The sequence below is a fragment of the Notolabrus celidotus genome, chromosome 2, assembly GCF_009762535.1.
Source record: "Notolabrus celidotus isolate fNotCel1 chromosome 2, fNotCel1.pri, whole genome shotgun sequence".
NCBI classification, from domain to species: Eukaryota; Metazoa; Chordata; class Actinopteri; order Labriformes; family Labridae; genus Notolabrus; species Notolabrus celidotus.
Window position 1 is genome coordinate 25,912,474 of NC_048273.1, and position 24,773 is coordinate 25,937,246.

General features: G+C 38.6%; 1 long non-coding RNA gene across 4 annotated transcripts in view; it reads right to left on the bottom strand.

The window, feature by feature from the left end:
- The window catches only part of LOC117830256, a 233,975-nt gene that overhangs the window by 61,393 nt on the left and 147,809 nt on the right, over window positions 1–24,773 (bottom strand). Inside the window, exon 5 of one of the 4 annotated variants that reach the window (XR_004634751.1) lies at window positions 14,008–18,252. The exons of the other annotated variants lie outside the window; for them this stretch is intronic. This is a non-coding gene — a long non-coding RNA (uncharacterized LOC117830256). Of the gene's footprint in view, window positions 1–14,007; window positions 18,253–24,773 lie in introns of those variants that run through there. 4 annotated transcript variants of the gene reach the window in all.

The following is a 24,773-nucleotide window of genomic DNA, read 5'->3' on the forward strand; positions in this document are numbered from 1 at the left end:
ATTTACAGTATGATGGTGCAGTGGTGAGCACTGTTGCCTCACTTGAATGGGATAAGGGGTAAAGATAATGGATGGATGGATGGAGACACAATGTGATACACACAGATATAAATGGACCCCAAAAGGACACAAAATAATCATTGGTATACCCTAATGACCACCAAATACCAAAGGGGGGCATGAAGATGCACAAAAAGACTAAGACCATCCAAATATTTTTAAAAAAATGATCAAACTGATCAACCGAAAATAGACACAACATTACAATGAGACTCAAAATATCCACAAGACTCAAATGATCCCGAGATTACAAGGAAGGACCACCAAAAAAGCAGAAAATGACAACAAAGACACACAAAAAGTAGAGACATAGAGGATGCATAATGACAACAAAAAGATTCAAAATGACCAAAGGTAAGGGGAAGATTTACCATTTAAAGTACCACCACAACAACAAAGACTAAAAATACCACAGAAAGACATGCATAACTACCATAAAGACAAAATGATAACAGAAGGACAAGGACTTACCAGAAAAAGACACATCAAGACTACAAAAAACACTACAATTTACCTATAAAATACATAAAATGGAAACAAATATTTTAAAAAATGACAACACGGAGATGCAAATGATCACAAGAGATGCAACATATCGTAAAGACTTACAAAACAACCACAAGGACATACCAAAAATGGCTATGGGGACTTCAAATGACCACAGATCAATAAGATCAGATACAGTCACAATCTGTATTGAATGGTTGTCAGTGGTGTTATGAACCTTTTTAATGTGTCAAATCTGTCCTTCAATGAAAGCTATCAGAGCTTCATAAATGCAGCTATTTATCCCTGAATATAACAGAATATATATTATTGTCTAAAGAGAGACTGAGAGAGCAAGAGAGAGAGAGAAAGAGCGAGAGGGCACACTTAGGTTGAGGAGAGCGAACCTCCTCTTGAGCGGTAATTTGATTTCACATGGCTCGCAGTGCACAGGGAAGGTCGTAATGGCAGCCATCCACCATCCATTATTACACTGCTGGAGAGCAGCGTGATGCGTTCAGGTTGGATGATCACATCTCTGACACTCTTCTCCTCAGTAAATTTCCAACTCTGTTATTCATTAGTCACACTACACGAGATAAACGGTCATATTTAGGTCGGCTTTAGGTTGAAGGCTGATCACCAGTGTTGTGTTTACATGTCAGAGAGAAACGCAGGCCCACTGAGGTGTCGCTGAGGTTAATCTATTTACATGAACCTCTGAGACCATGAGATCGACTTCCTCTGCAGGCCTGAATAAACCAATTAAAAAGAATATCCTCGTCTTTCAGTGAGCATTAGCAGGTTACTCCACACAAGAGACAAACATGATAAGTAAGTAAGTGAGCATTTTGTCTTGATCATTTTGTTAACCTAAAAGTGTACCTGTCAGCGGAACCTGTGTCAGAGAAGACGGATGAAAAAAAAAAGGACATTCTGTCTTAACATGAAAAACAACAGCGTGGACTCTTCTGTGTCTGAATAAGCCATGTTTATATTTTCTGCAGCCGATGGCCTCTTAATTGGAGTCAAAGACTCATGAAATTTGGCGTGTAATTGTAAAACTGAGCACATTTAGTCAAACTGAATCTCATCCTTTCTTTTACCAATGAAAATCTAACATTAAAACTTAAAGACCCGCTGCTGCGCTGAAGTTTGTCTTGTGTAATTCTTTGAAGCCTCAAGAAGCGCCCAAGAGACTTCTGAAATCTCCAATCTACCAATGTGATCGCACAGTTCGCTGAGTCGGAAATGAACCTCAAAAAAAAATCCTAACACTGGGATTAAAGCTCAAGGTTATGATATATCTGTATCCGTCAAAGATGCGGCCAACATCTGCTAGATTAAACTCTGGATCTTTGAGGAATTCTGTTCTGAGATAAATACAGAAACTGACAAGATTGGATAAAAAAAAAGTAAAATCTAGATACTCATGGACATGTATCAAATGCACATTTGATGTGCATTTATAATGGAGTTTGGGGGAATTTTTACAAGTCTGCAATATCCAACAGGAGCCTTTGACAAAACTGTATCTCTTGCATTTGCAAAACATCAGGCTATAAAACAAACTATGTGATGTTAGCATCTCTGACAAATGACTAAACATGCTCTCCCTGCGTATATCCAAGATCTCTCTTGACAACGACCTATCTCTGGAATGTCAAAACCACATTTCTTTACATATCTGGCCGTATGGATTAGCCTGAAAATTATATCATCTACATTTCAGGTGCACTTGTTGGCAATTGGGTCCTTCTGAATACAGGTCCCTCCCAAGCAGCAACCTCTGTTGTTGGGTGTGGAAGTACTAAAGACTGCAGTTCTGCAAGTGTCCACTTGAGGCTGGCTACAAAAGTCAATTTAACAGCAAAATCTATCATGTTTACAGCCTGGTTCAAAAAAGTGGTTCCACTTTCAATAGCTCCCTTCTTTATCCATGACAGTGCAGGTTGTGTGTTTGTTTTAAAGACATCTGTTTTGATGATTTCAAGAGTAGGACTTAGGCGTACATTTGCATCATATTGGCATGCCAGTTGGCCCAGCAGTTTAATGCGTGCCCGTATACATAGGCTATCTTAGTCGCAGTGGTCGCTGGTTCCACGCACCATTTTTCTGTCAAATAAAAGGCTAAAAAAGCACAAAAAAATATCTTTAAAATGTGAATTATATTGGGTGCTGTGAATTGACCAAAAGGTGGGAGTTGTAGGTTTGTCGCAGTTTGAAAGGAGCCCTAAAGCCTGCTTCAGCTCCTCCTCTTTGTTGGCCTCTAGGTTGATCAAAGGTTATGCGGAGTCAGCTTTTTCAATACAAAGGCTGCTATCATTGAGCTTTAAAACGCCTCTTCAGAAACCAGCAGGAGACGTCAGAGACTACGTCTATATTTTATTCAGTCAAGGTCTTTTTAATCTATTAGGGCTTTGAGCGTTTAGGTCAACTGATTCTTAAGAGGGAACTTTCAAGGCTGATAAACATTGTCAATGTCGCACACACACTTCTTTAGTGTAAGCACTGACCGCAGTCACTCTGCTCCCTCAAACAGCATCAATATAAAACTAAAGCTTGGTTAAACAACCATTCAGTCATAATGCAGCTGATGAGCTTCAGTGGATAAATAGTGCTGTCACAGTCGGACAGAATGAGCATTCTGTGCCAGACAACAGGACAGGTTACAGACTTCCTGCGTCCATTAGGAGGTATTGACTCTGCCTCTCTGAGTGCTGTAAACTGTGATTGCAAATGACACGTTGTTACATTGTATTTGTTCGAAGATGCCAAGCACAATTCTTCCGCTTGCTATTTATTCCGCAACAAACAGACCATGTAATTAGGAGACTGCTTAATCTGGCCAAAACCTGATACATCCTCAAGATGGACAAAAAAAGCCCCTCCTCTCCTCCTGCATCTCCTGTTTATCCTAAACACACACCACCCACATAATCCCACCTGCAAACACCCTGTTTATCCATTATGGGATTGCTTCATTATACTATATAAATGTACTAGCCTGGTGGGAAATTATCCGCTTGCAACAAGTCAACTCTTGTGGAAACATTTGTTGTCTGATTCTGTGGGTGTGTGTGCGTGGTTTATATGCAGAGTGGGACTGCATGAATCAAATGAATCCTTTGTATACAGTCATTGTAAGTAACTCTTGCTTTGCAGAGTGTGTGCACAGCAGTGTGCCCCTGCTGCACTTCCACTGCTTCCCCATGAGAATCTGAAGGAGCAAAAAGGGAAATTTAATTTTTGTCCCAGTTTCCAGGCGGTGGAAAGCAGCAGGGAGGGTTTCCTGGGAGAGACAGGCAACTGTAGCTGAAGGAGCTAGAATGATCTTCAGATCTTTTTAAAGAGACATCAGTCTGGTTCATACATATATTAAAAAAACTTAACTTCAATCATTTAAATGTAATGACAAAATGCAAGGGATCTTGACCCTTGCTGTGTTGTAAGCTGGCTCAAAACTCAAGACTGCAAGAGCAGATAATCTGCAATTGGTGAATGACGAGAAATGCGCTGCAAATGCAACAATGATGAAAATTCTGCGAAACTCCAAAACAAATGCAACAGATTCCTGCTGCAAAGAAAACAGTGCTGCAAAAAGCTGCATTACCAGCAAACGTGCTGCAAATACACAAACGATGAAAAGACAAAAAACAGAAGATAACTGCAACACAATAAGGGTTCATATCAAGACCTAAGTGCTCCAGGACTGTAGATGCGCTCAGAGTAACATTTTACAGGCAGAGAAAAAGACCACAAAAAAACTACTTCAGTGTGTCACACAAAGACCCTCTTAACCCTATTCAATTTTCCATCTGCCTATATAAACTGTATACAGTGCTGAGTGGTGCAAAGAAGTCAAAAAGACTCCACTCAGGACTCTTCTTGAGAGCGACAAGAACACGTTGACTCCACTTCCATCAAACAACATAGGCTGATACAGAGAGGGGAGGACAGTGCCTGCTCAAGAACGAAAAATCAAGGAAGATAAAGAGTTAGCTACAGATGTAGGGATACATTAATTCAGACCTGTGTCATCATCCAGCTCTACTTCAGTTTGTGTCCTCTCTGTGTTGCATAACATTCTGGCTCTCTTATAGCACTTTGTGTGCTGCAGTAAGCAACTTCTCTCATTTGCTGTGTGCCTCTGTCTTACTTCCGCTGCAGCTGGCAGGCAGTTGCTAGCTAGCATGCATTGTGCATCGTTGTATCTGAATTAAGACATGATAAATCTGCTTAATCTTGATACTAATTAACTCGAATTAGTGCTATACAGATGTTTTTGCTCACAGCTAAACCCAAAGATGTTGTAAACACAGATCATTTTGTGGTAAAGTAAATGTTGAATGTGATTGTCTTTGGATAATCTTGTATTTTTTCAGCATGCATTTGTTTTGTTCAGTAGTTTTGTATGGAATTATGCCTGTATTGTACATTAACACTAGCGCTTCTGAATCCCACATACAGAATGATTTAATCCAATGTTTCTCTGGTAATGTTTTTGGTTGAGGGTTGTTGCATCAGAATATCATTTTTACCCGATTACATCTCCAGACTCTCATAGCTCCACTGATAAAGATTCTGCCACCACCGCTGATAGGGGTAATGCATACTGAATTTTACAGTGTTTCTTCAACATTTCTTCAACTAATCATGGAGTTGGAATGATGTATGATGGAGAATTAGCTCTGAACTGAGTCTGATTTGACCTCGTTCTGCTTTCAATTTTTCCCCCTTCCCCATTACTGAACATTTCCATCTTCTCTAATCAGAGCCTTGGCTTGTACTGTACATGTTCACATATTCCTGCCATGACCCGTCGGTGTATTAACTGATAAGGAGAGATTGATTTTCTGCCAGTAAATGTGGCAGCGGTAGGCTAAAACCTTGCTGATGATAAATGGGTTTCAGAGTTATCAGGGTGGACGAGTCGATGTGCTGATCAATGCTTAAACTCAACAAGGTCATTCCTGCCAAAGATAAAGCGTTTGTTATGCAGATTCATTCAAAAGGCCAACAAAGTGTGGTCCGTCTGATGAGTAAAAACCCTCCATGTACAGCAATGCAATCACAGTTGGTAGTGAAAACCAACTAAGTGCTCATGTTGTGCAATTAAGAAAAGTTTTTAGTCACAGATCTCAGTACAGGTAACATTTTATTTCTGAATTAGTACATTGACATTTATCTGGTGTTCCATGTGCTGCTTATAAGACTGAAATAAAGTCAAAGGGGCATGGAGCTTGCAAGCCCATTATTTGGTGTTGATTGGCTTGATATGAAACAAAGCAAAAACAAAAGAACATTTTTTTGTAGGCCCTTTTTTTTTTTCACATTTCAAATGTTAATGTGGTTTTATTATATCAAAGTAGGGCTGTCAGCGTTAAAGTGGTCATTTTAATGTGATTAAGGTCAGAGATTAACTCTTTATGTATTTATTTGGGGCTTTTTTGCCTGGAGAGAAAAAGAACAGTGGATAGAGAAGGAAGCTCAGAAGAGGGAATGGGGAATGACATGCTGCACAAGGCCACAAGCTGTGATGGATATTAACAACACCACTGTGCTTCTGAATGGTGCATTTGACTAAAAAAACCCTCCCAGATGGCTCAGTTGACAAGTTAAAAGTAACATGCACTTTGTGTCAAATGGAATTAAAACATCAACAAAGTTTTTCAAGATTGAGCTATACCACCTACGAGCTAAGCATGCGGGAGCAGCTAATCAGACAGATGTCTGCAAGCAACCGCATCACAAAAGGTGGACTGAGCACTATTTTGTGAATGTGTGAATCACCACAGACCTGAGGATGAAGCACTTTGAAGCTGTTTTCCAAGTGATGGTTTCAGACCACACTGATGTAGCAGTGCAGCATTTCTTTCAATGATTAATCTAAAAGTCAAGATCATAAAGAACATTGCAATGCAATCATTTGATTCCCAAATCAATAGACTGGTAGGAATTCCTTTGCATTGTTTATATGGACTTAAAAACTGTTTTGAAATGCACAATGATGGATTTTAGACATGTGATTAGAAGTGCATTTAACTGGGTTTACTATTGAAGTTACAGCCCCAGTTTACAAATGGTCAAATATTTCATTTAAAAAATCTGATTAAAAAGATAATATTACCAAACTCAAATAATCTCCTTTAAACCAGAACTCTAACCAAGGGTGCTATCTGAATATACAAAAAAAATAAAATAATACACAAAATAAAGTAGATTAAATTGCTCCATCAGATACAATAGTAACAGGCTCTTTATCACTGATGCACAAGTAATAATCGAATGATGCTACAATAGTGACAGGCTCTTTATCACTGATGCACAAGTAATAATCGAATGATGTAAAGTGTGACGTTTTTCAGTCACCATGGCCATTTTTGTGTTAATTTCTACACACTGAAGTAAATTTAAATGGGTGTACTTTTGTCATTTACCTGATTGAAGGCTTTTTGACTTTTTTTATTTTTGTTCTTTAGGTTTTGCTTAAAGAAGAAGTGCTTCAAGGCCTTGTATTATCAAATGAAAAGAAAACATAAAAATGTAGATCAATGGAATCTCGTCTGTGAATTATACTTTTTAACCTCATGAGTTGAGTCACAACTATCTATGAAACACCTTTCAACCTGAAAGTTCGAAAGTATACTCTTTAGTGGAAGCATTGAAATGCAGAAGCATCAGAGATGTAGGAGATTATAAACTCAGGAACAACAAATAATTTATGAAACCAAAATCTTAGAAAGTTCACCTCGTGTATCCGGGGCATCAAAACAACTCATAAAAGAAACATGAAGTCCATGAAATTAAATTATAAAATCCCAAAGCAGGTGCAGGGGCAGGGATATCCTGCATGCAACCAGGAGGGAGCCGCTTTGAAGCCTGCAGTGACTCTTTATTTAGTGCATTCATGATTAAGATATTTGCATCCCAGCACTTGGATAGGAGCATAGAATATCTGATAATTTAAAGCCAGGATTAGCCTACTTTATATCAATCATATTGCTGTATCAATCAAATAGTGCTGTTATCTCTTCTCCACTTTGGCTCCTCCTAGCCACACTATAGGATTATCAGATACTGATAGAGTAACATTTCTGAAAGGTCACGGATGGATTTGAACATGATGTTATTTTCAGGGATAAATACGTGTTTTACAAGAGTGTAGCTGGATTTTTCAACCAAAGGGCCTTAATTTAAAAGCATCAAATCCTTTGCAAATGCCACCAGGCTCTTTCATTAAAATACCTCCTGACTGCACGACTGTACGTGCTGAATCGTAACACTACATCCCACTTGAATTAACCCCTTACCTGGGAGTATGCTTCAACAACAAGGTCAATGAGAAATTATCATACTTCCCCCTGCCATGTCAAAATGCAAGCAAGACTAGCAAAAAAAATTATTTCCCACTTCAGACCGTTCTTTGTTATTCTCTCACCTGGAGGCAGATCTGCAGGAAAGTGCTTCTCGATCATTAGTATGTGGAAAATTTAAAGCCAAAAAATTCAAAAAAGAAAAAAGGAATTAGATACAAAGATCAATTATAGTTAATTTCTCCTGAGAGTACAGCATGATGTGAAGCTGTATTGATAGAACTGAAATTAGCAGTCAGGAGGCTTTAGCAGAGCAGCCATTAGGACAGTATCTGCAGCATACATCAGTCTGTCTAAACATGTCCATGTTGATAACGTTGTATTTACCAGTGGAGAATACTGCAGTGCAAACATACAAGAACGACTTGAAAGTTCAAATTAGGAGCAGACGTGAAAAATGGTCAACAAAACATCTCCAACTTCCTCACTTCCTCATAATAAGGGCTAGTAATAAAAAGTAAACAAGGTGTTTAACTGAGACAATTATCCAACTGTGGGTTAGTTTTATTATTTATTTCATGTACTGTGTTTTCTAGGACACCTAAAGTGTTTATTCTTATACATAGTAAATTATTTTTTTCTTGTATTATATGGTTCTAGAAGAGTTTTTAAGTTTCTATTCTCATGAAAATTGTTCAATTTTAAATAACGAGTGCATTCTAGTTCTACCTACATCTGGTCCAGAACTTTGCAGCCCTCATCATTTCCAGAACCCCCTCCTTCCACCATAGCAAACCCCCCCGCCCCCATATCTGTCTAATCTCCTCCACATTGTCACCCCCTCTTGCTCCCTTAGGTCTTCGTCCTCCCTCTACTTCTCTGTGCCCCCTGCCCATCTCAGCACCATGGGGAGCAGAGCTTTCAGTTGCTCTGCTCCCCAACTCTGGAACTCACTCCCACCAGACATCTGTAACACTGACTCACTTCCCCTATTCAAGTCAAAACTCAAAACCCATCTGTTCCAAGCTGCATTCCCTGTTTAACTTCACTGCTTCATTTTAACTTGGTGTTACTTTGCTTGTTGTCTTTATTTATTTTATTGTGTTGTTTTTATTGTTTTTAACCTCTCTGTAAAGTGTCCTTCAGTGCTTAGAAAGGCGTTTTAAATAAAATGTCTTATTATTATTATTATTATTATTATTATTATTATTATTATTATTATTATCTGTTTTTTATTGTAAGGATTACATTAACATGAGCAACATACACCTAATGACAGTTCTGCATTTATATCAATATAACATGCAAACAGATGGATCTCCCACTGTTCATATCTTGAAAATGATTCTCTGATCTTTCTAGTCATCCTGTCTCATGCTCCTCTTCCAAGTTTGCTCTGGTCACATGATATGCATATCACCAATGACAAGCCTACCAGCCTGCTTGCAGGGAATTTGCTGGGTTCTCACACTGACTCATTCAACTTCACATGGAAATTTAACAAGGGGCCTGGCGTGTAAATGTCTGAGCAAAATACTTCAGCTGTCTTCATTCACACATGCAGCCCACCGCGAAAAATGTCGTGAAGATTTTACATGTATAGCATAGCATATCAATGTAAAAACTATCATCATGGTGTAGGTCTCTGTTGCTTCCTCCTCCATTACACTGTGGCTTTCTCAGCATGTTTTTGATGTCAAGTCCTGCCGCCTGAGACTCAACCTTGAACTGAGAGGGAAAACTTCACGCTTTGAGGGACGTGTGTGAACAAGCAATTCTGAAAAGTTCAGGGGGCAGAGCTCTTAAACGTTTGAAGAAATTCTCAGGAGTGAATGTGTGAAAAAGGCCTATGGGAGGTAGTAGACAAAGTGACTGTCATAAATTGATCGTGTTAAGCTTGTGATTTTTCCTTGTGTTTTACCTTTCTTTCTTTCCTGTTTAATTTAGTAGAATTATCTTTTGTTTTTTTTCTTCCCTGTGTGTATTCTGTTTGTTATAAGTTATCTTGTGTGTTCCTCTTGTTATTAGTGATCCACGTCTTTTCATTTTAGTCTAGTCTGTTGTGTTTCCTGTTTTATTTAGTAGATCTTGATCCGTGTTTCCAGTTTAGAATTACTTCCTGCCCTTGTGTTTCCCTCTTTTTTGATCAACCTCATTTGTTTCACTTGTGGCACACCTGTGTTGATAACTCTGTATTTAGTTCTCTGTTGGATTTAGTTTATTGGAAATTTGTTTAGTATGTTTTTGTTTCTTCTTCTATCATTAAATCTGATTCTGCATGGGAGTCCTCCTCTGTTGTTTTAACCCACTGTGACAGATCATTTATATTTAAGGTGGAGGCTTAATGCAATAAATAAGCCAATCAGCACCGGTGTAGAAGACTTGGGTTAGGCACATGTCATATCATTGTTTTGAACCACTCCATGTTTGCTCTACTAACTTTGACCATGAGTTTTTTTGTTCATAACAGCCAAACCAAGAGAGTGTGGAAAAATTATACTTAAGGGTCATGACGAAGTGTTGTGCCACCTAGAACAGGAACATAGTTGTGTGCAGAGGCTCCTATGATCACCAACATTGTAAGGACTTGATGAAGGCTGTCTTTGCTTTTCAGACTGTAAAGAGTCAAAGAAGGTGGATGTGTCAAAACTTTGTAAGCTGCACCATTGAAGGCAGAGGTCTTAAGAAGTAATTAGGGAACTGTGACACATTGAGCCATTTAACATTTGACAAAGTGAAAAAAAAAACATTGCTGAGAAAGTATAAGACTGTTTGGAAGGTCTACTTTCTGTGTCATAATAAGAGGATATTGAGCTTGCGAGAAGGACCCTAATTACGCAGCAGAGGACACTTCATAGGAACAACACAAAATGTTCTCTCCTCTCAACTTCTACTGGCTTCAACAGATCAGACACACTCAATAATGAAAAAACACATCACATTAAAGATAAATCTGTTGTCACAGGCTTAGCAATGTTTGGAAAATCTTCTTTTCATGCCGTGTTAATGCGATGTCAGAGTGTGTATCTAGTGTTGCAGCTTATGGGCATCCTAATGAGGTTTGCATTCTTAATTAGGATTCTGTGTTATTACTGATTCCCTTTTTGATGTGCATAAAAATCCTGTGTGCTCGAGCCAGAACCTGAAGCACCAGAGATCTAACCTCGGAGAGCGTTATGAAAGTAGACCAGTTTATCAAACCCCTTTTCCTGCTGTTTAGTGTACCGTGAAACCTTATTTTATAACCAAAAAACACAAACACAATGTTTACGCTGCCAAAACGCTAAACCCCGACTGAGAGCTCAATAAATTATTTCAAAGTCGACTTTACATGAGCCAAAAGAGGCGAGCCAAGGCTGCATGTCTGTCCCAGTGCCAGAGCGGAAAGTAGTTCCAGCCCTTAAATAATAAAATAAAGCAAGAAAAGATGAAGAGCGGAAGAAAGAAAGTGTACAAGGAGGAAAAAAGGAACAGAGAGTAAACTATGTGAAGAGTGGGATCACACAGAGCAAGATAATGAGGGTGTCAAGATGGCTCATAGGAAGTGAGATCTCACCTCACTGGAACTGTGGAGAAGTGTCAACCAAGGATTAAGCAAACAAACAACCCCCCCCCCAAAAAAAAGATCAATGAAACAATAAGACTATATTTAGTGATGAACTGAATCATGTGTGGTTAGGTTTGAAGGAATCAGTCATGTCTCTGTATTTTCTCATAGCTGTAAGCAAGAGCTTCTGAAATCTGACCTAGTGTAAATCATTTCAAGATGACATAAATGCATTCAATTCTCAACTCTGAGTCTCAGATTTGGGGGTAAGTATATCAAGTAACATCCCCAGTATCACCAGAGGACCTGTGTTCAAAGGAAATCTGATGAGAGTCGATGTTGGGCAGGGGTCTTTGGGTTAAGACGACCTGTTTGGTCTTGAAAGGATTCAGAGAGTTAGTATTCAGAGTGAGGTGTGCTGGTTTATCCTTGTGTTGGACATCAGAGGGAGATATAATATCTTAATGCTGTGCAAGGTTCAACAACAGGAGCATATTCCATGTCCAACCTTTAATCTAAAGCTGAGGATAATGACAGCTTCCATATTGATTTGAGAGCTTTTTTAATGTGAGATCAAACAATGAAGGCAGAAAATTGGTGTTGCAAAAGCAGCAAAATCTCTCATTGTAGAATTTAAAACCTGATTTTTTTTGACAGTCATTCCCTAAGTCTCATTACATGGTTGTATTAAATACTTGATTGTGATTGGTCAACACTCCATAGTAACAGTCTGTTATTTCTTAACAGCACCCCACTGCAATGGGTACAGCTCTAATCACAGACTAGGGCAGTATTCAAAACCACCTGCTACATACTACCTACATTTTAATCGTAGACAAGGTGTTGTAAAATAATATTTTGCTGAACATGTGAGTTCAAAAGAACGTTGCCATTAAGCTTATTTTCTATTTGTGAAGAGAACCAGGGTGACGCTGAAAGAGTAGGTCAACCCTGAAACTTTGAATGTAAAGACATTGAATGTTAAAACATCAGTAAGCCTACTTGTTTCTACTCATGATGCTCTGCCCTTGAACAGGGTACTAAAACACTTTACCAAAGGAAGTAACGTAAAGATATGCCAACAGATCTGCCTCTTTCCAGGTAACATTTTAACATTGAACAAAGTGCTGTCTCACTCCTGCTGTACTCCTTCACTGACACTGATCACTCAGGTGACTTTGATGAACATCGTTATAGGTCCAGAACTTTCAGGGCCAAGGGCTGCTTTCGAAACGGCCTGCTACATACTACTTACTAATGTAGTAGGCAGTAGGTACTGCCTACTACACACTGCGTTTGAATTTAGTATATAGTATGACTGCTCTGTTGGATCTGTGTTGCAGTATGCTTGGTCAGACGTCACTGGATTTCCGTTTCTGAAAAGCGGAAGTAATCTGACAAAACTGCTTCTTTAGCATCCACTTATGGTTTAAAAAGTTAGGAAGCAGTTTATATGGAATTTGATAACTTTCACAGCACCCAAAAATGGATTTCCTCCCGTCAAAAAAAGAAGAAAATAGAAAAAAGCGGAACAAGCGCTGTGCATTGTGGGAAACAGTACGTGACGCAGACTGGTCCAATGCATACTGTGAAATTTTCCCGAATCAGTAGACATCTGGGGAGTTTTAGCATACTGCAGATTTTGCTCTTGTTCACATACTACTTACTACATACTGTCTTTTGGCCAAATCAGTATGCACTGCTAGTGTAGTAGGCAGCCAAGGTCTTAAAAATGTTCACTGAACACTGTGTCGCCTTCATTGTGTCACTGTGTCCTTACTCTTCATACATCACATTTGTTCTCTAATTTTCCATATCTAGTCCTGCTTACCTCCCTGAAGCTTCCTTTACTGAGTTTTTTCTCCTCTAGAGATCACCTGATCCTGTCACCTGCCGTCTCAGCTGCTCCTCATTAACAATCAGCACCAGATTATATAAAGAGGTCTGTCTTCAGCTGCTTTTGCTTTAACGTTTGCTGCCATGCTGTTCCTCTTATTCATCCTTCTTTGCATACAGAATTTTGTACAATCTTTCCCTTATTTCCTCGCCAATACTTTCTCTTTTATTATTTTCTTTTTAATATTCTCTTGTTTCTGATGTCTTTCCCTGTATTTGTTGGCTTGCCCGAGATACTGACTTTTCAGCAATATCTAGAGAACAGACGGCATGTTAGTGCTACCATTAATCATCTAATTTATCACATCATTAGCACACAACAATATGAACAATTTGTCAGGAAGCTTTAGAAGCAGTCAGTGCACTTCACCAAATGTAAAGTAAACTGCTGCAATTTTTCAAAAACTCAACAACCAGTTAAAGACAGCTGTAACTCTGCCGTAATAGGAAAGTTAGGATTTCCAACTTTTTAGCAAAAAAAGAGACATAATAGTTGAAAAAACTTTTCACAAGATAAGAAGTACCATAAAACACCAAATATTGCATTGACAGGCTGTTTTTGATTTGAGTTTCTATGAGCAGCAGAGATGAAAAATTATCCTCGCTATAAAAATTCTCAAATTCATTACATAAATAGGTTTAAAATAATAGACCACACACTCACCCTCACAGACCATGTGCCCTTGAAAAGCCCTCTCATTATTATATTATCAGTTTTATTCAAGCATTAGGGTGAAAAGAGAACAGGCTGACAAATTCAGTTTAAGTTTCTCCTCTTTAGTGTGACACTTGTCTCTGAGACACACCACCACTGTCCCTCTGTACAACCTCCAAGACTGCTAATTATCCACCCGCCACCTTCTTCACACACAATGACACAATTAAAACTTTATCGCTGAATAATCGCTTTACTGGGCGCTGGGATTTAATGACAGTGGGTGTTAAGGAGCAAATGAGCCCTCTGGAGCAGAATTACTCCTTCATAGTCTGGACACTAATCACAGCCCTTGTTTCAGAGAGACAGTAGTTATTAACACTCTCGGCTCAGACTGACAGGCCTCAGAATACTGCACATGGCATTCTTTATGTACATCTGGAGGCTTAATGAGACACTTTTCTCAGACATTTATGTCCCAATTAAAGGGGTAAGCTAAGAATTTATTTCTGAAGATCAGTTAACTTGACACAAGGAGTAATGGTCAGATATACTGCTGAGGGCATCCTGAGACTCTTTCAGAATCTTGGATCAGCATTTGGCTGGATGCACACTTAGATCTTAACTGTTTTTAAAATTGGGGAGACCTCACACATAAAGACAGATCTGACTGTTTTTTAACATCACAATCGTTTGAACACCATTAAACAATTCCTTAAGACCACTAGACCACACACTTGAGGGTTATCTGGAGAAATAATCGATTATGACAAGCCTTGAATCAGGCCACGCCCCTTGATCAAATTGAGCCTAAAATCGTCTAATGTGAGGCCAGCCTTACAAAGTGGGGATTTGGAGTTGGAAAGGTGTGAACATTTTCCAGACAGAAGTGCTTTCGAGTGGAATTGCAGAGAGTATGTGATCAGTTTATGCTGCAGATTAAAATACATGCTGCTATTGCATGTGTCCTACTTGTCTGACCATGCAGTTCTGCAGTGTTTGAATAAATAGACGTTTGTTTCTGATTGTGCTGCTGATCCAGGCATCAACTGATATAACCAAAGGGAATTTAACAAACTGTTGTAAAGATAATAAATCAAAGAAAACTGATGGTGAATATTCAGGAGGGCATTGGCTCATGATTCAATGAGCCAGGTACAAAGATAGGGAAACATACCTGCTTTTACGCTCTGTTTGGACCTCACGTGGGAGATGATATGTCTGACTTGCTCTCACTATTCTGAACATTTTGTTTTATTTTGAAGGGTTAGTAGTGAGCAGAGCATTCAGGAGGAGTCAAAATTCCACTCAATTATGACAGTTAATTTTTCTATATGACTCGCAGTACAAGGATGTGTCTGCAACTCAAACACATCTAGTGCTGTTTGTAAATAAAATGCCTTCTTCACCTTTTTTCATTACACCCCTCTCCATCAGTGTCCCAAAGTTTAGCAGCCATCAACATCCATCATTCTAGAATGCATTAAGTATGCTAGCCATGCTACACATATTTTGCTGATGCAAATTTGGCATGAGATTGCACAAACTCTGAATCTGTTTCACCCCTCAGAGGCCTGACAAGAAGTTCCGGCAGACTTTCCATAAGAAAGTAAGGACATCAGAAACTTGCAAGTTAAGAGGGCCTCTATTCTCACACACACACACACGCATATACACACACACGCATATACACACAAACACTCACCTCCTCCTAGACTGTACAAAAGTTTAAATTGAGCAGACACGAATGCATTATGAATCTCAATAAACTAGCTGCTTATGTCTGTTTGTCAGATGTGCCCATGTCATTATGCGAGTCACAACTTGAGGTCTCTGCAGTTAATACTTTCTCCTCCTCTTGGTCTATCAAAGAGAATGCTAAGCAGAGAGAAAATGCAGCTGTCTATGGTCAAATATTGACACCCGGCTCCTGCTGTGACACAGTGACTGCTCTAAATTACATTTTTCACACAATAAAGGAAATCTTTCCCCTGCTTGGACTGACAGAGATTTCCGTTTTGACTTCTCAGATGTTTTAAAGTATTTTTGTGAAAAACTTAAATATACATCTATTGCTTTATCTTCTTTCGGCTCGTAAACAAATTAAATTATGTTATGTTTGGGGCTCACGGTCGGACTCATCGATAAGATGGAGAGGGACAAGATTTGCAGAGTAGCCGTCAAAGGTTTTGTGTTTCGTAAAGTGACCAATGCTGTTGTTTCAGTAATACATTATCCATCGTGACTCTTCCACCTCCACTGACCAAATCAGTCGCTCAGTATGTGGAGGTATACAGGGAAGTATGCCAGTTGTAAGGGCTGTCTGACATTAAGGTAAAGCAGTGTAGAGGTTAAAAAAATTTACATACACTTCATCTGATTTAGTTTTTAACATGTAGGACTTTAAAGTATAGCCACCATACTTGTTGCTCATGGCCCGTTGCAGCATCTGTGGAGTAACTATTTGCCTGCTTCTCCTAACAACGGCTGTGTCGACTGTTAGCCACTCTAGGTACAACAGTAAACCTAAACCCTATATCCCTAACATTAATATAGTCCACAACATAATGCTGTGAATTTATTTCTGCCAATTTCTGATCCTGTGATATGATTCCCAGTTGTGAGGAAGGAAACATCCAACAACTATTTTCTATTTATTTTGAGACACTTGTAAAAAAGTATTAAACAAGAATAAGGTAACTTTTTCTAACTCCTTATTGACTAGATCAGTATAGAAACAGTTATCAGTTGGCCATTTAGCGTGTGTGTGTGTGTGTGTGTTTATGTCCATCTGCACTTGCTTACTCCTTATTTTGTGGAAGGTTGTGTTATGCTGCCTATAGGTTTTATTTTATTGTTTTCAGTGTGTCTTGTCTTTGTAAAGAACTTTGTGACTTCTGTCTGTGAAAAGCGCTGTATGAATAAAGTTTACTTACTTTACTTTTCATTCGAGGCATTAGAGTTTATCTATTGTTTTAATTTTCAGAATTATTTGAGAAAACTTAGCTTCTCTTTTGTGTTTTTTGACTGCTTCTTTTGCATTTCAAATTTCCTTTAGGTTTGTTAATAAACTCTGTAATTTTGCTTATACTTCTTTCACTCCTTTTCCTTTGATGTATTTTTTATTGCAACTTTTGTCATCTCATAGCCTTCTTTGGGGAGCGTAATATCTGTGTGGAAATTGTGACTCTGAATGCTTCTTCTGCTTTTGTATTTTTGTTATCCTTTAAGCATCATTGCATACACCTCAAATGAATGTAACAAATCATAACCACACAATTTCACACATATTGTAGGATCTGTGTGCATGCTCATACTGTGCCCAGTGGTTTTCCTTTGGTCTCCAACTTTGAAAATGTAGAAATATAAAACAGACTTCATTCTTCCCACATCTCTGAAACAGTGTCGAACATGAGCTTTCCCTGGTCTGACAACCAGAAAATAAATTAATGTTTGATTTTTGTTTTGAGGTTATTTCCAAAATTGTATGACCATTTTTTTTGTAAAGGTTGTTTTATCTGCTTTAGTAACATAACAATGTCATAGACCCACAAAACACTGGAGAAGATTTAAAAAAATGCAATTAATGCAACTAAACAGCTGGAGTCAAAAAAGCAGACTCAGTGTTAAGTTCCTTCATCATTTAACTTCATTGAATGAAAGTACAACTACAATGATCTTATCTGAGTTCTTATCTGAAGTTCTTCACTTCCACCAACTCTGAGCAACTCTCCCTAAATCCTCTTTCCCCAGCTGGCAGGCTTTGAAACATGGTGTCTGTGAGACAAGAATGAAGGAGGTGACTTAGACACACTCTGAGGCAGGGAGGAAATAACATCCAGATGGATCAACACAAAGCGAGACAGGGGGATGTGAGAGGTGTCATCATATCAGACTCCAGCCTTCCCTTTTATATCAAACAGCCTCCAGTGGTCTTTAAGTACCACCACTGTCTGTCCCTCTTGTCCAGGAGAACACAAAACCACACGACCGCCCTTTGTCCTGCTTGTCACCTCTCACAGACAAATAGCAGTGCATAAAGTTGTCATCAGCACCGAAACCAAATTCATTATTTCACTCGCAGGATGGCGCCTTTACCCACAGTGGTAGTTTCACCCTTCAGCATCGTTTCCAGGAGCATCCACAGAGGAGAGGTCAGATAATGGCTCTCACTTTGGGCCACTCTGACTCACTCCACATGGGATCTGAACCAGACACCTTCTGATTACTGCTGGTAGGTCTCCAGAGGTCCGTTCTTCACTCTGCTGTCCGGTTCACTTACACACACTGTGCTGTGAAAAAACACAAGGAAAATCTGTTGTTGTGCCCCGAGTCATATAGACTGAGAGGATTCTCATGTCAGCAATCTGCACGCACTCTCACAACTCTGCTGCATTGATATACCATCACAGCTCTGCAACATATACAGTTGTGCTCATAAGTTTACATACCCTGGCAGAATTTTTTGGGCCATTTTCAGAACATATAAATCATAAGAGAAAATTTTTTTTTTCACTCATGGTTAGTGGTTGGGTGAAGCAAACTTTTTATCGAACAACTGTTTTTACTCTTTTTATATCAAAAAGACAACAGAAACTACCCAAGAAGCAATAAATTATGCCAGGGTATGTAAACTTATAAGCACAACATATACCTCCTCTATAGAAGTTCCAAAAACTGATCAACGTTCTTATTTAAAGACAAAACCATATTATAGAAGTACCATAAAACAACCATTAAAGTTCAAACAGATATATGTTATTGACACAGACAAGCCATTTAATGCAATATGAATTCTTCACTGATTGGTTTAAGGTGCAGGGTCACTTTCAATGTCATTGCACAGGACAGGATATGAATTTGAGAAAATGTACCAGCACTGCATAAGCTACTTAAAATGTATACAACTAGCCAGGATGGCCGTAATCACTGTAAGCTGAGGAAATGTATCAGATAATAACTTTTAAAAATGGTTTTAAATCAAGTTTATTGTTATTATTGGGCTGCAACCTCACATGGCTGCCGGAATGATGACAAAAGGGGCACAGTTGGCCTAGCGTTTTAAGAGGGCCCCATATACAGAAGCTATAGTCCTTGTAGCACCAGTTGCAAGTTGGACTCCCTGCCTCAATAATTTGCTGCATGTCTCCCCCCACTCTCCACTCCCCACATTTCCTGTCTCTTTTCAGCTGTCCTATCTATTAGAGACAAAAATGCCCAAAAATATTACTTAAGAATGAGAAAGAAATGATGACTGTTGGAAAAGCACGAGTCATGTGACAGAATATTAAAAGGGGTTAAAATGAAATGGGTATTTATTTCCTGTTTGAAACCAAAAGTCAACATGAATTACTTAGGTTTTTGGTAGTGTCATTCCAAGCTCCTGTGTGGAGTTTTTAGTTAGTTAGGCGACTTAAATTATTACTGATGCATCTTTACAACCTATAAAAAGCCAATAAGACCATCAGCATCATAGTTATTATTAATTTCTGAGATACTGCGAAAGGGTAGGTGCTAGATGAAATGATCTGGTGAAACAGCCATTGTTTACTTACACATATACAGATCAACATCAGCAAATAGAGATAAACACAATGCTTTGTCCATAGGGGACGTCAAAATCCACTTAAACCAAAAGTTCCCAACACCAGCTTTAAGTTAAATTTGAACAAACAAACTTTTAAGAATATACTTCATATGCAAACCCAAGGCTTAATCCTCACACTTCACCTAACCAAGCGAACCAAACTAACCAAGCTGCATGGTATCAGTGAACAAGAAGCTTTAGGCACGATTAATGCATCAATGCCAACAGTCCTCGTATATTTTGAACTTGCCTTCAGCTAAACTTTATTTTTTAGCCTGTGTGCAACAGAAAACATAATAAACTGCAGTCATAGAAAACTGAAGAGCACACGTGGGGAAAAACATTAAAATATCCTGGAGACATTGAGCAAGAGACAGTAAGTATTACAGTATCATGAATCCCATTGTACCTGAGGAGGTGTGTAAGAGCGACTTTACGTTTGGAGTTCAGACTGAATCCACCCTGAGGGGATTGTCTGTGTCCATAAACAACACACATACTTTCCCTTCCATCTTTTTACATTATGCAGTGCACACAGTCATTGACGTCTGAACAGGCAGCCAGGGACCTGCAGGCGGAACGGTCAGAGAGTTGTGATCTTCAACACTGAATGTGCAAACTGATGCACAAGAGAGCCAGTGACGAGATTATGTTATAGATGCATTGACGTAGACTTGGTTTCAAGGAGTGCAATGTTCCCTTTCAGTGAGTAGTTAAGTAAAACCCAAAACACAATAGAAAAACAGCTTCAGACATCAACATCTCATGGTGTGCTGTATACTTGAGTCGTCCTGCATTGATCTGCTGCTGCAGCAAACACTAAAAGCCACCACAAACCCTCAGGGAGTTAGACTTACCCACTGTAGTACTCAGCCTGATAGCATGTGTTGTCACTGTGTCAGAACAGATACAGAGCCTCTTGAAGACGGGTGAGTCATAGGCGAGCGGGAAAGCGCTGACGAGTTCCGATAGCATCCTGAATCTCTAGGTCAGAGTTCATGGCTATTTATATGCCGAGGGCGAGTGTGGTCTTCTATTTTCAAAGGTCAATCTCATTAAACTCTTTCTCAACTGCCAAGGTTGTCACGCACGTCAAAAAAGACTTTACATGTAAATAGTTTCATTAACTGGTTCTTATCAGCAGTCAGTCTGTAACACTGCAGTGAAAGTTGTTTTGCTTCAAGCTGACTGTTCACCAAAGCCTTCACGTCAGTGTCAGTTCAGAGGGGCATCATACCCTATTTCAAGTGGAATGACTTAAAGTAGATTATTTTAGAGAAGGTTCTCTGCCATACATCCATTGCTAAACTTGGCACGCATGACATCACTATTTACAATGTGTCAATTTGTCAAGCTACGTGAGAGTATGAACCACCAACGAGTCTTAACTAAGTGCTTATACTAAGAGTTTATATGCTGACTCATAATTTACTATTTTGCAGTTTAGACCAGTCGTTGCATAATTAGAATAAAGCTTATTACATTTAAATCATGTGTTTATAAATGTCTTCTTAAAAATTAAAGATGCTACATGAAGGAAAACATGATTTCCAATAATTGATGCACATTTGAGTGCTTATATGTAGGTGCAAAGAGCCTTTTTGAGTATTCTTAGAATTGTTTCTTACTTGAAAACAAATCCCTGACAGGAATACTTTGGCGAATGTCTTAAAAACCCTGTAAGTAGGTTCAAGATCTTACTTCTGAAGAACGATCAGTGGATGAGGCTCAGTGTATCGAGGGTTTTGCTTACTCTGTGAGCAGAGCTACAGCTAGCCTAACTTAGAGCTTGATCATCTCTAATAACTTCAACATAGTCCAGTACTGTAACATGACTATGTTGAAGTTATTAGAGGCATTTAACCTCATCTGAAAAGCTTCTTGTGTTCATGAACTGAGAATATGAATGGACTGATAATTGAAAGTCCAGTTTTGAGCAAGCCTTAAATCCCCATAACCTTGATGACTACGATCCTTCAGACTTGTTGCTAGCTTAAGCTGACAAGACATCATAAACATTTCATCTGGATCTTAAAATGATAGTTGTAGGATTGTGAAGCCATACACAAGCAGTGACTGGGAATGTTTTAATGTTCTTATTTTAGTTGAGATCATTCACCTTTAAGAGTCACTGTTTTATGAGTCTCATGCACTTAAGTTTTAGGACAGCCAAAAGCTCAACACGTCCTGTCCAGACTGCTTCAAGTTCACTTAGAGGAAGGTATGAGGCTAACAGTATCTTACAATAAAACAATTTAACAGATATTTAACCCTGCAGTGTCCAGCCGCTTAATAACCCCCTGGTCTAGCAAAGTGAAAGATTTCAGACGTTGATCAATATAAGAAATGATACTGTTTGGATTTTATGGTTCCAGGTCTGTTCTTTAAACATGGTTTATTGTTAATGACATCAGTTGATTAATAATGAATAAGAGTTTGTAATTTGTTTCAGGAAAGCGGGTCAGTCATCAGTTACCTGATGCAGAAAGCCTCAACAGAACATTTCATTGATCTGTACTCTACTCAGTGTATATAATCCATTATTGACACTTACATTTAACTTCCCAGCAGTGGAAACTTTAGTGTTTCTTCTTCTTCATTTATAATGGAACAACTTTGCTGCAATTTAAAGTCCTTTTTAATTAATTTATTTTCATATAAATGTCAAACTGGTCAGTGTTTTTCCACTTTGACTTGGGAGTGTATTTTCAGAAACAACATATTTTAATCATTATAATTTCTGATGATAATGACTGTGTGTGCGTGTGTTGGGGGGTGTTTTTTCTTTTGGCCAGATGGTATGTCAAATCTTTTCTACTCATTACCAGAAGCAACACCTCTGCCAGAGGGAGTGTAGCAATTCAAACACCTTATCCTGCAATGTGCACAATTATAGCAGGGCATTACATCTCATATGTAACACTACGCTTATAATTCCTGATCACATTCACTGTCGTCATATAACAATCTCAGAGCCAGAGCTGCATGATCGTTACAATCAGACTGAAGAGGTTTCACATAGCAGTGAAGTGGTCCTCCAGTTAAAATGATCCTCTGAAATATTTCTAAAACTGATTTGTGAAGGATTATTCGGGATGGAGGAATCATTATTCAAGTTTTCATTTTCAATGCCAGAGGACGACAACATATTACAGTGTGCTCGGGAAAGGACATGACTTTGTTGGAGTTGGGGAATCAGGAATGATTAACACAGATATTGCAAATATCAGAGAGCAGATGTTACTGTTTCTGGTGTCGGTTTATTCATGTTCAGAATGACATTTTTCTGATAATCTTTTCATAAATCAGTCTAGTTTGATTAAAATCTGTTAAATTCACCTGTCACATGCTCGATGCTCTTGATCTGTAGTTTTCAGCATTTCCCACCTTCTCCCAGATCCCCCTCAAAGTTTATAACAGGATGGGATTGTATGTAAACTGTTTTTTAAACAGTTCTCAGTTAAAAGTGCTACAGAGAGGACCCTGTGAATTTGGTTCAATGGTGTCTTCTTATTTAAGTATAGGTTGATGTCGGAAACATAAAGTGCGTGAAAATCAGCTTAAAGTAATCTGGGTATTTCAGCGTAAATCCTTCAAAATGCAATAAGGGATTTTCCTTGCATTTTAGTCCTCAAAGTCCCACCAAAGAAGGATGGAGATATAGGATAAAGAAGATGTGAGGGTAGAGAACTGAGCTGTCCTTTCCTCTGAAAGGCCACATGAATCGACTCCATATGAATCAACCGACGATGCCCACAGAGTGCTGTCAGTCTTCTTTTTCTGCAGCAACTTTTGAGGGTTTTGAGTTTCTAGCTTTTCGTGTATGCAGTGACGAGGAAATTAGTGTCAGTTTTAATTGACAAAATTAACATAGTAGTCATTTACCTCTAACACTAGGCTGAGGGTAGGAGGCTCTAATGCTGCTAAAATGTTGTCGGTTCAAGGTTGTACGCCAGCTTCAATGCATTTATTATTATTATTATTATTATTATTATTATTATTATTATTATTATTATTATTATTATTTTCTATGGCATGCTTTTTTGTCCCTTTTGACACATTGTGGTTAAAACTGCTGCAGCTCTTTCTGCCATCCTGTGATGGAGAGATAACCACATCGCTGAGTTTCCCTGAGTCGGATGGCACATTTCACTTCAGAAAAACTCCCAGAGGACTTGGTTGTCAAGTCAGAAGTAATATGGACTTTGTATCAAACAGAATTAGAATATATTAAGATATCACTGAAGTTCTTTGAGTTTGAACTACCACCTACGAGCCATCATACAAGTAAAGCTAATCAGACTGATATAAGCAGGCAGAGCACTATTTTGAAGTGTGCAAATCACCAACGACTTCATATGAAACTTAATTGAAGAAGTTAACCACAGTACTTGCTAAACGGGTCAAAAGAAGATCCTCAGGTTAGTCTCCAGACTTTGAAGCTGTCTCGAGGTCATGGTTTCAGACAATTCCGGTGTAGCAGTGAATAATAATAATACAAATAATTAAACAATATAAAACGGCTGAAATCCATTATATGTGCAATATTAAAAAAAAAAAAACATCAAGGAGAACATAGGGATAACCTCAAACTTTACGGACGTCTGTTCAGGATGAACCCAAAAATGTATATGAAATGCTAGTTAGCCTACTGTGTGTATTAATTACATTACTGTTTGTAAGCCAATAGCAACATTAGCCTTAAAAGTGACTCAACCACTGGGTTCAAGATGTTTGGTTAGTTCAAATTCTGAATAACAGCTGATGGAGTGCAGGTATTTTGAGTTTGAGTTTTCTTGTGATCTTATCACAGCAGAATCTATTAATGCATCGCCTCATTGAGAGATGTGCTGTACGCATTGACGCACAAGACACAGCTCTGTAGCTTTGTTGATGATTTAAAACTCCAGACATGCAGACAGGATCGGTCCAGTTCTAACGCTAATAAAGAAAATGTATTTACTACACATCCAAAAGGTTTCACATAGTCTGTCCAGGTTCATAAGATTAAAGATTCAAGTTTCTTTAATGTCATTATCATTTTGCAGACTCCCGGTGAGGCACATAAATAAAAACACACATAAATAAGTACGTAAAAAGTAATAAAAACATCCTTAGGATAGAATAAAATATTTACAAAAAAGTGAAAGTGCAGCTTAGTGCAAGTCCTGGTTTGACTGTCAGTAAAAGTGTATGTGTGTGTGCGTGTGCGTGTGCGTGAGTGTG